The 13,894-nt window shown below is 44.4% G+C and overlaps 1 protein-coding gene across 15 annotated transcripts in view; it reads left to right on the forward strand.

The window, feature by feature from the left end:
- The first annotated feature begins 575 nt into the window (after positions 1 to 575).
- Positions 576 to 13,894, forward strand: part of PPFIA2 (PPFI scaffold protein A2) — a 588,582-nt gene continuing 575,263 nt past the window's right edge. For 5 of the 15 annotated variants that reach the window (XM_077471915.1, XM_077471916.1, XM_077471918.1 and 2 more), the window contains exon 1: positions 582 to 866. The gene's annotated coding sequence lies outside the window, so the exon portion shown is untranslated. Of the gene's footprint in view, positions 867 to 13,894 lie in introns of all 15 variants that reach the window. The other 10 variants (XM_077471910.1, XM_077471912.1, XM_077471920.1 and 7 more) reach the window with 4 other exon arrangements.

The raw sequence follows: 13,894 nt of genomic DNA on the forward strand, positions 1-13,894 counted from the left end.
ATGCTGCTAGTACATAGTTCACGGTAGTTTTTATGTCAGAAAAAACATAATTTATTGTAAAGCAGTTATTTGCGCATTAAAAAGTATAGCCAGTTCCCTTTATTCTCAATGTTGTAACCAAACCAGTAATTCAGATAATGGAAAACTGATTTCTGTTACCACACATGGCACTCCAGATTTTAAAATGACTAGTCATTTACTGGAAACCCGTGCAGCGACACAAATGACTTTGCCTTTTCCCCCTGAGTCATTGATTACCAAAAAAGCAATCAACACCTCCTTCTTCACACCATTGTACATGATTTATATATATATATATATATATATATATATATATATATATATATATATATATATATATATATATATATATATATATATATATATATATATATATATATAATAAACATATAACAGCAAAGGTAGATTTTACAGCAATGGATATAGCATATCTATCAATGGATACAAGATGCATGCAATCAGTGCATTTGCCAAGCAGCAGGCAGATGATTCTTGTGCAGCTGTCAGAAGGATGCTGGGGCTTTAAGAGACACCTCCCCTACTCTGCTCTAAACAATGGTTTCTACCGAGCTCTGCTTCCCATTGCAAAATTTGTAATGTGCCATTTTTGCCATGGATGCCTTTCCATTTAGGTGCTGACAGGGGAGGCAGACATGCAGAGATGCCAAGCTGATTGTGGCTCCAGTCGCATGCCTGGAGGCTGCCCTGACTTCAGCATCTTGTGATTTGTGTTCGGATTGATGGGGGAAATGGTCCAGGCGGAGTGCTCCATGTGAAGCCGGCGGAGATTGCAGACTCACTTCATTGATCTCTTACAAGAAGCAAGCAGACATCTCAAATCTTAGGTATTCCAATGTGTTCCTTGTCACATCACATGCATGTATTGTTCATTTAGGGGGGGGTCTTACTGCAAACTTGATGATTGCATGCATATAAAAAAAAAAAAAAATCCTGACAAGTACATCAATGTGCAATGACAGCAGTGGCAGCAAAGGTCGGCTCTTGTAAAATGCCATCTGCCCCAGCTTGTTCTATTGGCTAGTTGTGTGGCCGTTTGTGTGCTTTTTATCACTTATGATTGCCATTTGCTTCGCTTCTTGGAGTGCTGCAGGGCAGAAGGAGTTAAAGAGGAGGAGGGATAGGTATGATGTAATGCAATTGAGACAATGGCAAGGCTTCTCCTGCAAAAATTACAGCGTGCGGCTCTTACTATTGTCGGGCTGAGCAATGGTTTGTGGGGGGGATAGGTGTGAAGGATGGGGCTGAGATGAATAAATAAAGGGGGATTGGGTAGAATGGGAGGACGTTGATGAGCCCGCAATGGGAGCGCTAATTGAAGGGAAGGAGAACACCTGAGCCAGGCTGCAATCAGGTGCGGCCGGAGCTGTCCAGGCGTGCGGTGCTGAAATCAGCCGCTCACTCCTATGCAGTGCCATGGCACAGGAGGCTCCCTCCCTCCATTGGCTTCATCAGAGGCAGGTAGAGAAGCAGAGGAGGCAGCTTCATGTAGGGAGTGGCCTTTCACCCACTATTGGCACCTTGTGACTTCTGTCTAGAATAGAAATGCTAATTCAACGGAGGCTGATGGTTCAACAGGCTGCCTGCACCTTATCATCCATGTGCTTGTAAAAATGCCAGTGCACATGGTGTGGGAACTTCTCTGCTTTTTACACCCCAGGCAACATGTACATAGATGTCACTAGCTGCTGGAGGCATTCATTTGGGCACTCTCATACTGGCTCTGGTTATACCGAGGAGGGAAATTGGATGGTCCATCAGATCATCCCTGCAGCTATTACCTATTTCCCCTCCCTTTAGATTGTAAGCTCCATGGGCAGGACCCTTCTATGCCTTTAGTATTGTACTGTATTCTAATTGTCCTGCCCCCCTCCACATTGTAAAGCGTTACTCAAACTGTTGGCGCTATGTAAATCCTGAATAGTAATAATAATAAGATGGTAAAATGATTAAAAGGTTAGAGGCAAGGAATAACACTATGCTCACATGCTAGAGTCAGGTGCTGGCTTGGAGTCCATCACAAATACACTATATTGCCAAATGTATTGGGACACCTGTCGCTACACACTCTTGAACTTGAACCTCTGAAAAACAGCCCCACACCATAATCCCCCCTCCACAAAATGATTTGGACCAGTGCACAAAGCAATGTCCATAATGGCATGGATGAGCGAGTTTGGGGTGGAGGAATTTGACTGGCCTGCACAGAGTCCTGACCTTAACCCGATAGAACACCTTTGGTATGAATTAGAGCGGAGACTGTGAGCCAGTCCAACATCAGTGTCTGACCTCACAAATGCACTTCTGGAAGAATGGCCAAACATTCCCATAGACACACTACTAAACCTTGTGGACAGCCTTCCCAGGAGAGTTGAAGTCGTTATAGCTGCAAAAGGTGGGCTATCTCAATATTGAACCCTACGGACTAAGACTGGGATGCCATTAAAGTTCATGTGCGTGTAAAGGCATATATATATATATATATATATATATATACATATACATGTGTGTATATATATATATATATATATATATATATATATATATATATATATATATATATACACACACACACACACACAGTGGGGGTTATTTACTAAAGGAAAACCCACTTTGCACTGCAAGTGCACTTGGACGTAAAGTCACTGTAGATTCGCGGGGGACATGCAAGGAAAATAAAAAACAAAATTTTAGCTTGCACATGATTGGATGATAAAATCAGCAGAGCTTCCACTAATTTCAGATCTTCCCCTTAGATTTAGAGCGACTGCACTTCCAAGTGCACTTTCTGTGCAAAACGGATTTGCCTTTCATAAATAACCCCCAGTATCTCACAAAAGTGAGTACACCCCTCACATTTTAGTAAATATTTTATTATATCTTTTCATGTGACAACACTGAAGAAATTGCACTTTGCTACAATGAAAATGAAGAGTGTACAGCTTGTATAACAGTGTAAATTTGCTGTCCTATCAAAATAACTCAACACACAGCCATTAATGGTTAAATCACTGGCAACAAAAGTGAGTACACCTCTAAGTGAAAATGTCCAAATTGGGCCTAATTAGCCATTTTCCCTCCCTGGTGTCATGTGACTCATTAGTGTTACAGGGTCCCAGGTGTGAATGGGGAGAAGGTGTGTTAAATTTGGTGTTATCACTCTCACTCTCTCCTACTTTTCACTGGAAGTTCAACATGGTACCTCATAACAAAGAACTCTCTGAGATTCTGAAAAAAAGAATTGTTGTTCTACATAAAGATGACCCAGGCCAGTGATAGCGAACCTTGGCACCCCAGATGTTTTGGAACTACATTTCCCATGATACTCGTGCACTCTGCAGTTTAGTTGAGCACCGTGGGAAATGTAGTTCCAAAACATCTGGGGTGCCAAAGTTCGCCATCACTGGCCTGGGCCAAGGGTGTCCAAACTTTTTTCAAAGAGGACCAGATTTGAGGAAGTGAACATTCTTGAGGGCCGACCATTTTGCCTGACATTCTTTAAACCATTAAAATTCAGTCAAAGTGTTTTTGTCTGAGCACTAATACACTACCCAACAAGAATTTCCTTTGCCATTAATGTGCCACCCACATTGACATGAATGCACACTCACCATTGCCGTCAGTGCAGCCTGATTCATGTCCATCTGCAGCCTTGGAGGAGACAGAGGGGGGGGGGGGGGGGGGGGGACAAGCGCCAACAGACATACAGGAGAAACTCCTGTTTTTATTGGTGGCCTCTTTAATTGAAAGTCTCGCCTCCTATGATGGACTAAACAATTTTCCAATGGCATTACAGGAGATGGGACTTCCTTTTACACAGGACGCCATGTAAACAGGAAATACTCCTCTCCTGTATGCACGGCACTCATCCCACCCCCTCCAAAGCAGCCAGCATATCTATCTTTTCTGGCCCCTGGCACTTGGATTGGCTGGGGGCCACAAAAGATATATATGTCAAAATTACCGGGAGGGCTGTCCGAAACCAGAACGCGGGCCGGACTTTGAACATGCCTGGCCTAGGCTGTAAGAAGATTGTCAAGACCCTGAAACTGAGCTGCATCACGGTTGCCAAGGCCATAGAGCAGTTTAACGGGACAGGTTCCACTCAGCACAGGCCTTGCCATGGTCAACCAAAGAAGTTGAGTACACATGCTCAGCATCATATACAGAGGTTGCCTTTGGGAAATAGATGAATGACTGCTGCCAGCATTGCTACAGAGGTTGAAGGGGTGGAGGGTCAGCCTGTCAGTGCTCAGACCATACGTCGCACACTGCATCAAATTGGTCTGCATTGCTGCTGTCCCAAAAGGAAGCCTCTTCTAAAGATGATGCACAAGAAAGCCTGCTAACAGATTGCTGAAGACAAGCAGACTAAGGACATGGATTACTGGAACCATGTCCTGTGGTTTGATGAGCCCAAGACAATCTTATTTGGTTCAGATGGTGTCAATCATGTGTGATGGCTAACGGGTGAGGAGTACAAAGACAAGTGTGTCTTGCCTACAGCCAAGCATGGTGGTGGGTGTGTCGTGGTCTGGGGCTGCATGAGCGCTGCTGGCAATGGGGAGCTACAGTTCATTGAGGGAACCATGAATGCAAACATGTACTGTGACATACTGAAGCCGAGCATGATCCCCCTCCCTTTGGAGACTGGGCCACAGGGCAGTATTCAAACATGATAACGACCCCAAACACATCTCCAAGATGACCACTGCCTTACTAAAGAAGCTGAGGGTAAAGGTGATGGACTGGCCAAGCATGTCTCCAGACCTAAACCCTATTGAGCATCTGTGGGGCATCCTCAAATGGAAGGTGGAGGAGTGCAGGGTCTCTAACATCCACCAGCTCCGTGATGTTGTCATGGAGGAGTGGAAGAGGAATCCAGTGGCAACCTGTGCAGCTCTGGTGAACTCCATGCCCAAGAGGGTTAAGACAGTGCTGGAAAATAATGGTGGCCACACAAAATATTGGCACTTTGGGCCCAATTTGAAAATTTTCACTTAGGGGTGTACTCGCTTTTGTTGCCAGCGGTTTAGACATTAATGGCTGTGTGCTGAGTTATTTTGAGGGGACAGCAAATTGACACTGTTATACAAGCTGTACACTCACTACTTTACATTGTAGCAAAGTGTCTTTTCTTCAGTGTTGTCACATAAAAAGATATAATAAAATATTTACAAAATGTAAGGTGTGTACTGATTTGTGGATGAGGAAGAGCCCTCATTCCTGTGATGATGAGGACACACAGCTTATACGCAGGATGATAGGATGATGCATATTCCTCAGAATACTTTTTTGGCCAGGTTTTGCAGAAGCCACACCTTGCCTACAAGAATACAATTTTAAGTGATACAAGTTTAAAAAACAAACAAACAAAAAGAACACGTTATACTTACCTGCTCTGTGCAGTGAATCCTCCTCTTCTCTGGTCCCCCACCAGCACTCCTGGCTCCACCCTCCTGCCAAGTGTCCCCAGAGTAAACAGCTTGCTGTGGGGGCACCTGAGCAGGCTCACTTCCAAGCTGCTGCCCTGTGAGTCCATTCAGACTTGGAGCCATTGCTTGGCCCTGCTCCCTCTCTCTTCTCAGTGGCTTACTTGCTGTGACTGTCGTCTCAGTCAATAAGGAATCCTAAGAGAGAATCCTCAGAGAGAATAAGAGAGAATCCTCAGAGAGCCAACGCTAGATCACAATGGGGTTCAGGGAAAATGAGTGATGGTAAATAACCTTGAGCCTTTACAACCACTTTAAAGAAGCTACAGTTGCCTACAGTGTACTATGATTTGTAAACTACTGGGGCCCCTTGTCTGCACTGTAAAGTAAAATTAAACATAGATTTGGTAAGTTTTTCTCATCTGTTTGCATACAGTGCCTTAGAAAATTATTCATACCCATTGAAATTTTCCACATTTTGTCATGTTACAACCAAAAGCGTAAATGTATTTTAGTGGGACCAACACAAAGTGGCACATGATTGTAAAGTGGAAGGAAAATGTTTTTTCATTTTTTTTTTTACAAATAAATATCTGAAAAATGTGGCATGCATTTGTATTCAGCCCCTTTCGTCTGATATCCCCTACCTAAAATCTAGTGGAACCAATTGCCTTCAGAAGTCACCTAATTAGTAAATAGAGTCCACCTGTGTGTAATTTAATCTCAGTATAAATATAGCTGTTCTGTGAATCCCCCAGAGGTTTGTTACAGAACCTTAGTGAGCAAACAGCATCATGAAGGCCAATGAACACCCCAGACAGGTCACGGACAAAGTTGTGGAGAAGCTTAACCTCCCTGGCGGTATGATTATTTCGGATTTTAGGTGCTAAAAGCGGTACCATTATTTTGCATGAAAATTTGGCGTTTTATATTGTAGTCCTGCAATTCTTAGGAATAACTCTCTTAAATCTGTCCAAACCAGAGTCTAGCAGACATCCCGGGTATGATAAAGTTTGAAAAATTAAATTATAAATTATAATATAATAAATAATTATAAATAATTGTACCAAATAATAATATAACAATAATAAAAATTATTCAATAATGTAATCAAATCAAAAACACTGAAATTTGCTCAGTTGCAGAATTGTCACTGTCATTACTTTTCAGTATTTGATGACGGATCTCCCCACAAATCGCTATCCCTCAATTCTGCGAGTGATTCTAATTTATTCTCGCTGTTTTCTAGCTGGTCTAAAATCATTTTTGATGTACAGTGACAGTTTTGGTTGCTATGGACAATCTCCAGTTTCCAGGCATAAAGAACAGTTTTTATTATATAAAACTGCATGCAGGACACTGGGCAGACCACTAGGGACAACGGGGATGTGAAATATTTACATACAGCAATGTAATCTGTAAGATTACATTATACTGTATGTTTACTGTTTGTTTCACTTTTTGAATTTGGCGCCGATCTCCGTGCCCGTGCGTCGCAACGCTCGCAGGGCACGGAGATCGGCGGTGTGATGCATCGAGCGAGACACGGCTCGCTCGTACAGCGGGGAGACAACGCTGGATCCGAGGGAGAAGGTAAGTAAACCTCCTCCTGGATCCAGCGACGCTGTCCCGAGTCTGGCTCGGGGATACCGCTCTTGGTATAAAAAATCCACCCCGAGTCAGACTCGGGAATACCGTCAGGGGGGTTAAAGCAGGGTGGTTAGGTTATAAAGAAATATCTCAAGCTTTGAATATCTCATGGAACACTGTTCAATCCATCATCGGACAATGGAAAGAGTATGGCACAACTGCAAGCCTACCAAGACATGGCTGTCCACCTAAATTGACAGGCAAGGAGAGTATTAATTAGAAAAGCAGCCAAGAGGCCCATGGTAACTCTGAAGGAGCTGCAGAGATCCACACCTCAGGTTGGAGAATCTGTCCACAGGACAAATATTAGTCGTGCACAACACAAATCTGGCCTTTATGGAAGAATGGCAAGAAGAAAGCCATTGTTTAAAGAAAGCCAAAAGAAGTCCCATTTGCAGTTTGTGAGAAGCCATGTACTGGACACAGCAAGCATGTGGAAGAAGGTGCTCTGGTCAGATGGGACCAAAATTCTACTTTTTGGCCTTAAAGCGAAACGCTATGTGTGGTGGAAAATTAACACTTCACATTATCCTGAGCACACCATCCCCACCGTGAAACATGGTGGTGGCAGCATCATGTTGTGGGGATGCTTTTCTTCAGCAGGGACAGGGAAGCTGGTGAGAGTTGATGGGAAGATGGATGGAGCCAAATACAGGGCAATCTTAGAAGAAAACCTGTTAAAGTCTGAAAAAGATGTGAGATTGGGGCGGAGGTTCACCTTCCAGCAGGACAGTGACCCTAAACATACAGCCAGAGCTACAATGCCATGGTTTAGATCAAAGCATATTATTTTTTAGTGTTAGAATGGCCCAATCAAAGTCCAGACCTAAATCCAATTGAGAATCTGTGGCAAGACTTGAAAATTGCTTTTCACAGATGCTCTCCATCCAATCTGACAAAGCTTGAACTTTTTTGCAAAGAAGAATGGGCAAACATTTCACTCTCTAGATGTGCAAAGCTGGTAGAGATATACCCAAAAAGACTTGCTGTAATTGCAGTGAAAGGTGATTCTACAAAGTATTGAATCAGGGGGGTTGAATACAAATGCTATTTGTTCTGTTGACCACTGTCACGTGATGAAAAGTTAGAGAAAAGACTATTGCCGCGTACAGACGATCGTGGATGTTGGCTCAAACTTGTCTTGCATACACACGGACACACAAATGTTGTCGGACATTCCGAACGTCAAGAACGCGGTGACGTACAACGTGTACGGCGGGACTAGAGAAAGGAAATTCAATAACTCGTGTGGCTCTTCTGCTTGATTCCGAGCAGACGTGGAATTTTGTGCGTTGGAATTGTGTACACAGGATCGTAATTTAAGACGGATTTTGTTGTCGGAAAATTTGAGATATAGCTCTCAAATATTTGTGGGTAATCACACTTTTAACTTTTTTTTAACCAACTTTATTAAACTGTAATGCCCCGTACACACGATAGGATTTTCCGACAACAAAACCGTAGATTTTTTTCCAACAGATGTTGGCTTAAACTTGTCTTGCATACACACGGTCACACAAATGTTTTCGAAAATTCCGACCATCAAGAATGCCGTGGCGTAGTACAACATGTAAGACGAGCTGAGAAAAATGAAGTTCAATAGCCAGTGCGGCTCTTCTGCTTGAATTTCCGACAACAAGTTTTGTTGTCGGAAAATTTGAGAACCAGCTCTCAAACATTTGTTGGCTGAAATTCCGACAACAAATGTCCGATGGAGCATACACAAGGTTGAAATTTCCTATAACAAGCTCACATCCAACATTTGTTGTTGGAAATTCCGATCGTGTGTACGCGGCATTTGTGTGTCAAAACAATTCTGCTTACTTTGCATAGGTTGACTCTTCCCTTTCTGATGTTTCTACAAGACAGGAAGTGAAAGAAAGGGTTTTCACCATTCACTACTTTACTCAAAACAAATAAAACGATTTGGGGATACATACGCACTTTAAGACCTTATACATTGTGGGTTAATCTTATATAAGAACAGTTTGTAAAACAAGCTTTTACAAAAAAAACTTGCAAAGTTTTTAGCAAGCTTCAAGTAGTTTGTTGAAGCCCTAAAGTGTATTTCCACTTTTGCAGTCAAACTGGGATACAACTTTGTATTTGTTACATGTGCCCATTCACATAGCAAAACGTATTAAATAATACTTGAAAATAAATGCTTACCACATTAGATACTTTTTTTTCTGATAACTCCTACACTGACGTAATTCTACTTAGTACTCTTTGTTTATGAGGTGGCTGGGCAGTGGTGATTGCTATATTTCTCTGGCAGATCTCATTATTAGTTGTAAACTAGATCTGAACACTAAATTTGAACACTGTCTTAAAGATTAGCTAGGCTTCTAAATTGTATGTTGATGAGAGAAATCTGAGCCTGTCGTTAGCCTTTCTATTGAAACAGACTTAGGCCAGCCATACATGGTTTTAATCTCGGCAGGAACAGGTCAAGATTTGAACTAATAATGGGTAGGCTGAGTGTACCAAGATGATTGATACAACCAGCTTGCCAGATTAGCTTCCTATTATCGCAGGTGGCTTCTATATAATAACTGTCTTCTCCTGGAAGGGATAGCTTCCCCTGCCTGCTCCCGTCCCCCCACCGGGAGTGGACAACAGCTCGGCAGGAGGGATTCCCATGTTAGTCTGTGCTGATGGACGAATCATACACATTTCTCTCCTGCAACCCGTGGCTGCAGGAAAGAAATTCACACAGTCTATGGCCATCCTTACTCTGAACTTGCTCAAAAATAATTGTAGTCAGCCTTGACACCTTCCAACATCTTAATGGTAAGAAATAGTTTAAGATTTACGTATAGGTATGCTTCATGAATGGGAATGCATAACAAACATATGGTGGGGTTTTCTAAAATTTGACTGACACCAGATACTACAGCTATGGATGGACCCCTGGTTTGCTCGCTCTCATACAGAGAAACAACATATTATTTGAGTGTGATGATGGTGGAAACAAGCCATTTATCTCCTTCCACTCATGCTGGAAGGAAAGAAAATTGCAATTTTAAAATAACAAACATGTTTTATATATATATATATATATACATGATTTTAAAATAACAAAATGGTTTTGCACAGAGCAGTCCTGATCTTCCTCTTATCCATTCCCCCACTGGTGCTCCTGGCTCCTCCCCCCTGCTGAGTGCCCCCATAGCAAGGCCACTTGTGGGGGCACTTGTACATGCTCGCTTCTGAGCACTGCTCTGTGTGTCCCTAAGACAAAATGTACAAATGCAGAAATGGCTATGCGTATAAGTGGGTGATAAAGCGACCACCGCCTGGAACTGTGTCAAGGAAGCCACACAGGACCCCTTCACATGCCTGATGAAGGAGTCCTGCGTGGGTCCGAAATGTTGCATTTTCCTGTAATGATGTGATCACTGATTAAAGCTTAGGACCCACTCTGGAGATCCTTGGTATGCTGGTGACATTCTTTTGCTTTGTATTGCTGGTTCATTCCCTCCCCCCAGCCTGAAACTGAATTACATGTTTTTCTGAGGGGAGGGGAGAGCAAGTAGCAATTTTTGTGGGATTTTTGTGCCATTTATGGGGAAATACTATTTTGGTACTTCCCTGAAAAACTTTATTGAGGGAAAGGGAACTCTTTTACCCCAGCCATGGCAAGCATCCTGAAATCAGTTATCACAGTTCAGACACCCTTCCTGTGGGCATACTTTAAAGTAGTCTTCAGGCACAGGCTTACACCAATGGGTCTATCATGGCCCTGTACATAAACCATTTTGCAGCCAACACAGGCCTCCGAGTACCTTGAAACTGGAAAACCTCTTTCCTCTGGAGCCAAGAGAGTTCCTTTCATTTCACCACAAGCTTAACTACTAGTCTGGACTTGGTTCCCTCACAAACCTTGAGTGACGAAACCTTACAAACCTGTGATCAAATCCTCCTCACAAAGAAGAAGGCCCCCACTTTCAGACGTGGGGGGGGGGGGCATTTGTTAGCCTGGAATAAAGCATATCAGATGCATGGGTGAGGGGAGCGGTGTCTAGGGCACATATGGCAAACACAAGGCTTATGGGACGAATCTGGCCCCCAGGCCATTTCATGTCACCCTCACACCCAAGTCTGTTTATCAGACGGAATGTGGCGGAATGGGGTTCTGCCACCTCCGGCCGTCACCATCGGCTCACCACTGTCACTTGTAAACACATAAGCCTTCTGTGTTGACAAGGTTAGCTTTTCTCTCAGTGGCTCCTAAGGATCCCTGCTTGCCCTGCTCTCATGGTAGGGACAAGAGAGATGCAGGTGCAGTGTGGGATTAGGCATCACGTGGTAAGCTGCACTGTGATTCCCCACCTGTACCCAGATACACAGATATCGACCAATGATCTTTTTGCAAGTGAGAGAAAGAGGTGGAGGCTACACTACTGGGAGGTACTAGAGCCAGGCCCAGTAGATAAGAGAGAGAGGGAGAAGAAATGTGAGGTGTGGAGGGAGATGTGTGCAGAAGTGGGGGATAGGGGAGAGTGGAGCAGAGGTCAGAGCGGAGGACGGTGGAAGTGATATGTGGACAGCCTGTGAAAGAGAGCCTCTGGGGGTGTCCTGTACACCAACAGTGTAAAAAATGCCTCCAGGGTGCAATATTGCATTGAATTATAAAGAAAATTGCAGTAAATTTGCTAATTGAAAAGGAAAGGTAATTTTTAATGCCATTGAATTACAACATAGCTTGTATAGCAATTGTACAGTATATCCTATAATATTTTTTTTTATTTGCTCACAATTTGTTTTGCACAAAAGTGGTATTACCCTTTTATAAACTTCATTAAAACTATTTGGAGCAAATCAAAAATCCTGTTTTACACTGCAGTTTTTCACGTTTGAGATCAAAGTGAGTTACCACTTACCCAGACTTCCCAATGGGATGAAATAGGCTGGATCTTAACCTGTTAGCGCAGGTAGGATTTTGGTTATCAAATATTCACTCAAAATTGTTTCCAGTTATGGTTGATGAATCGGACCAGAGTCTGTCGGACAATTCAATCATGTGTGGGCTCCAGCAGACTTTTTCTTCCCCAAAGTCTGGTTGACCTAGAAATAAAACATGTTTTAAATCTTCCCGCCGGGAAGATCTTTAAATCTTCCTGTCGTGAAGTCCGCTCTTTCTGTATGCTGGTCCCACGGACCAACTACGACGCAACAGCAACTACAGCACCTGCCTGCGAGAATAATTCCAGGGCGATCCTATCGCGCTGGTTCTTGGCTACAGGGTTCTGTACACCAGGCCCTTAGGTCTGGTATGGATTTTAAGGGGAACCCCCTACGCCGAAAAAACTGAGTGGGGGTCCCCCCAAAATCCATACCAGACCCTTATCCGAGCACGCAGCCTGGCTGGTCAGGAAAGGGGGTGGGGACGAGCGAGCGCTCCCCCATCCTGAACCGTACCAGGCCGCATGCCCTCGGGGGGGGTGGGTGCTTTGGGGAAGGGGTGCTTTGGGGGAATCCTGCGGCCCCCCCCCTCCACCCCAAAGCACCTTGTCCCCATGTTGATGAGGACAAGGGCCCCAGGACTGTGACGTCATAAGTGGCGAGGTCACCTTGTGACATTACCAGGTAAGTCGCCGTGCACCGTGTCCACAGCATTACAGCAGGAGAGAGTGTCGTGTCAACATCGAAGAAGAAGAACAGAAGAAGGAAGAAGACGGGGACAACGATGACGAAGGAGAAAGCTGGGCCACTGCTAGCAAAAGAGTGGCAAAAGAGCAGAAGAAGCAAAGGAGCCCGGTGAGAAGAACTGGAAAGCGTGGATAAGTTGGCAGAAGACCCCCGAAATCGAAAGAAGACCCCTGAAGTCGGAAGAAGACCCCCGGTGCTGCCTAATAAACTACTTTAAAAACCTGTGTAGTGTGTTTTTTATTGACAATTTTTCCCCAGGTGAATGGGTAGGGGTACGATGTACCCCATACTTATTCCCATAGGGTGGGGGACCGGGATCTGGGGGCCCTCTTGTTAAAGGGGGCTCCCAGATTCCGATAAGCCCCCCGCCCACAGACCCCGACAACCAACGCCCAGGGTTGTCAGGAAGAGGTCCTTGTCCTCATTAACATGGGGACAAGGTGCTTTGAGGTGGGGGGGCAGCAGGGTGCCCCCCTTCCCCAAAGCACCCACCCCCCCATGTTGAAGGGCATGCGGCCTGGTATGGTTCAGGGGGGGGGGGCGCTCGCTCGTCCCCACCCCCTTTCCTGACCGGCCGGGCTGCGTGCTCAGATAAGGGTCTGGTATGGACTTTGGGGAACTCCCACGCCATTTTTTCAGCGTAGGTAGTTACTCTTAAAATCCATACCAGGGGACGGAGCTCGCAAGGTGTCAATCTCGCCGATGAAAGCGGCGAGATTGACTTCCTTCACTAGTCCCATCGTACCTGGAGTCACATTCAAAATGAACGGACTTTAGCAAGTCCGTTCATTTGGAAAGTTCGTCGGACCTCCGCCAAAAGTCTGTCGGGAAGTCCGTCGGACCTAGTCGCCGGAAAGTCCATTCGTGTGTGCAAGTCCGCTAGTTTGGAAAGTCCGGCGGACCTCCGCTGCAAAGTCCGGTGGATTGTCTGCCAGAAAGTCCGATCGTGTGTACGTGGCATTAGAGTTATACTTTCTTCTTTTTTGCTATGCAAAAAGACAGATGCTTTATGGCTAGCAGTTAACCAGTATCCCTATAAAAAGATTCAACCTAATAATACTCATACATACCCTACAATAAAGCTGGCACGTTTAGAGTCCAACATCTTGTTTCTGTGC

This window comes from Lithobates pipiens, unplaced genomic scaffold, assembly GCF_037356315.1.
Source record: "Lithobates pipiens isolate NorthernLeopardFrog02 unplaced genomic scaffold, aLitPip1_a1.2 Scaffold_8, whole genome shotgun sequence".
Lineage (NCBI taxonomy): Eukaryota > Metazoa > Chordata > Amphibia > Anura > Ranidae > Lithobates > Lithobates pipiens.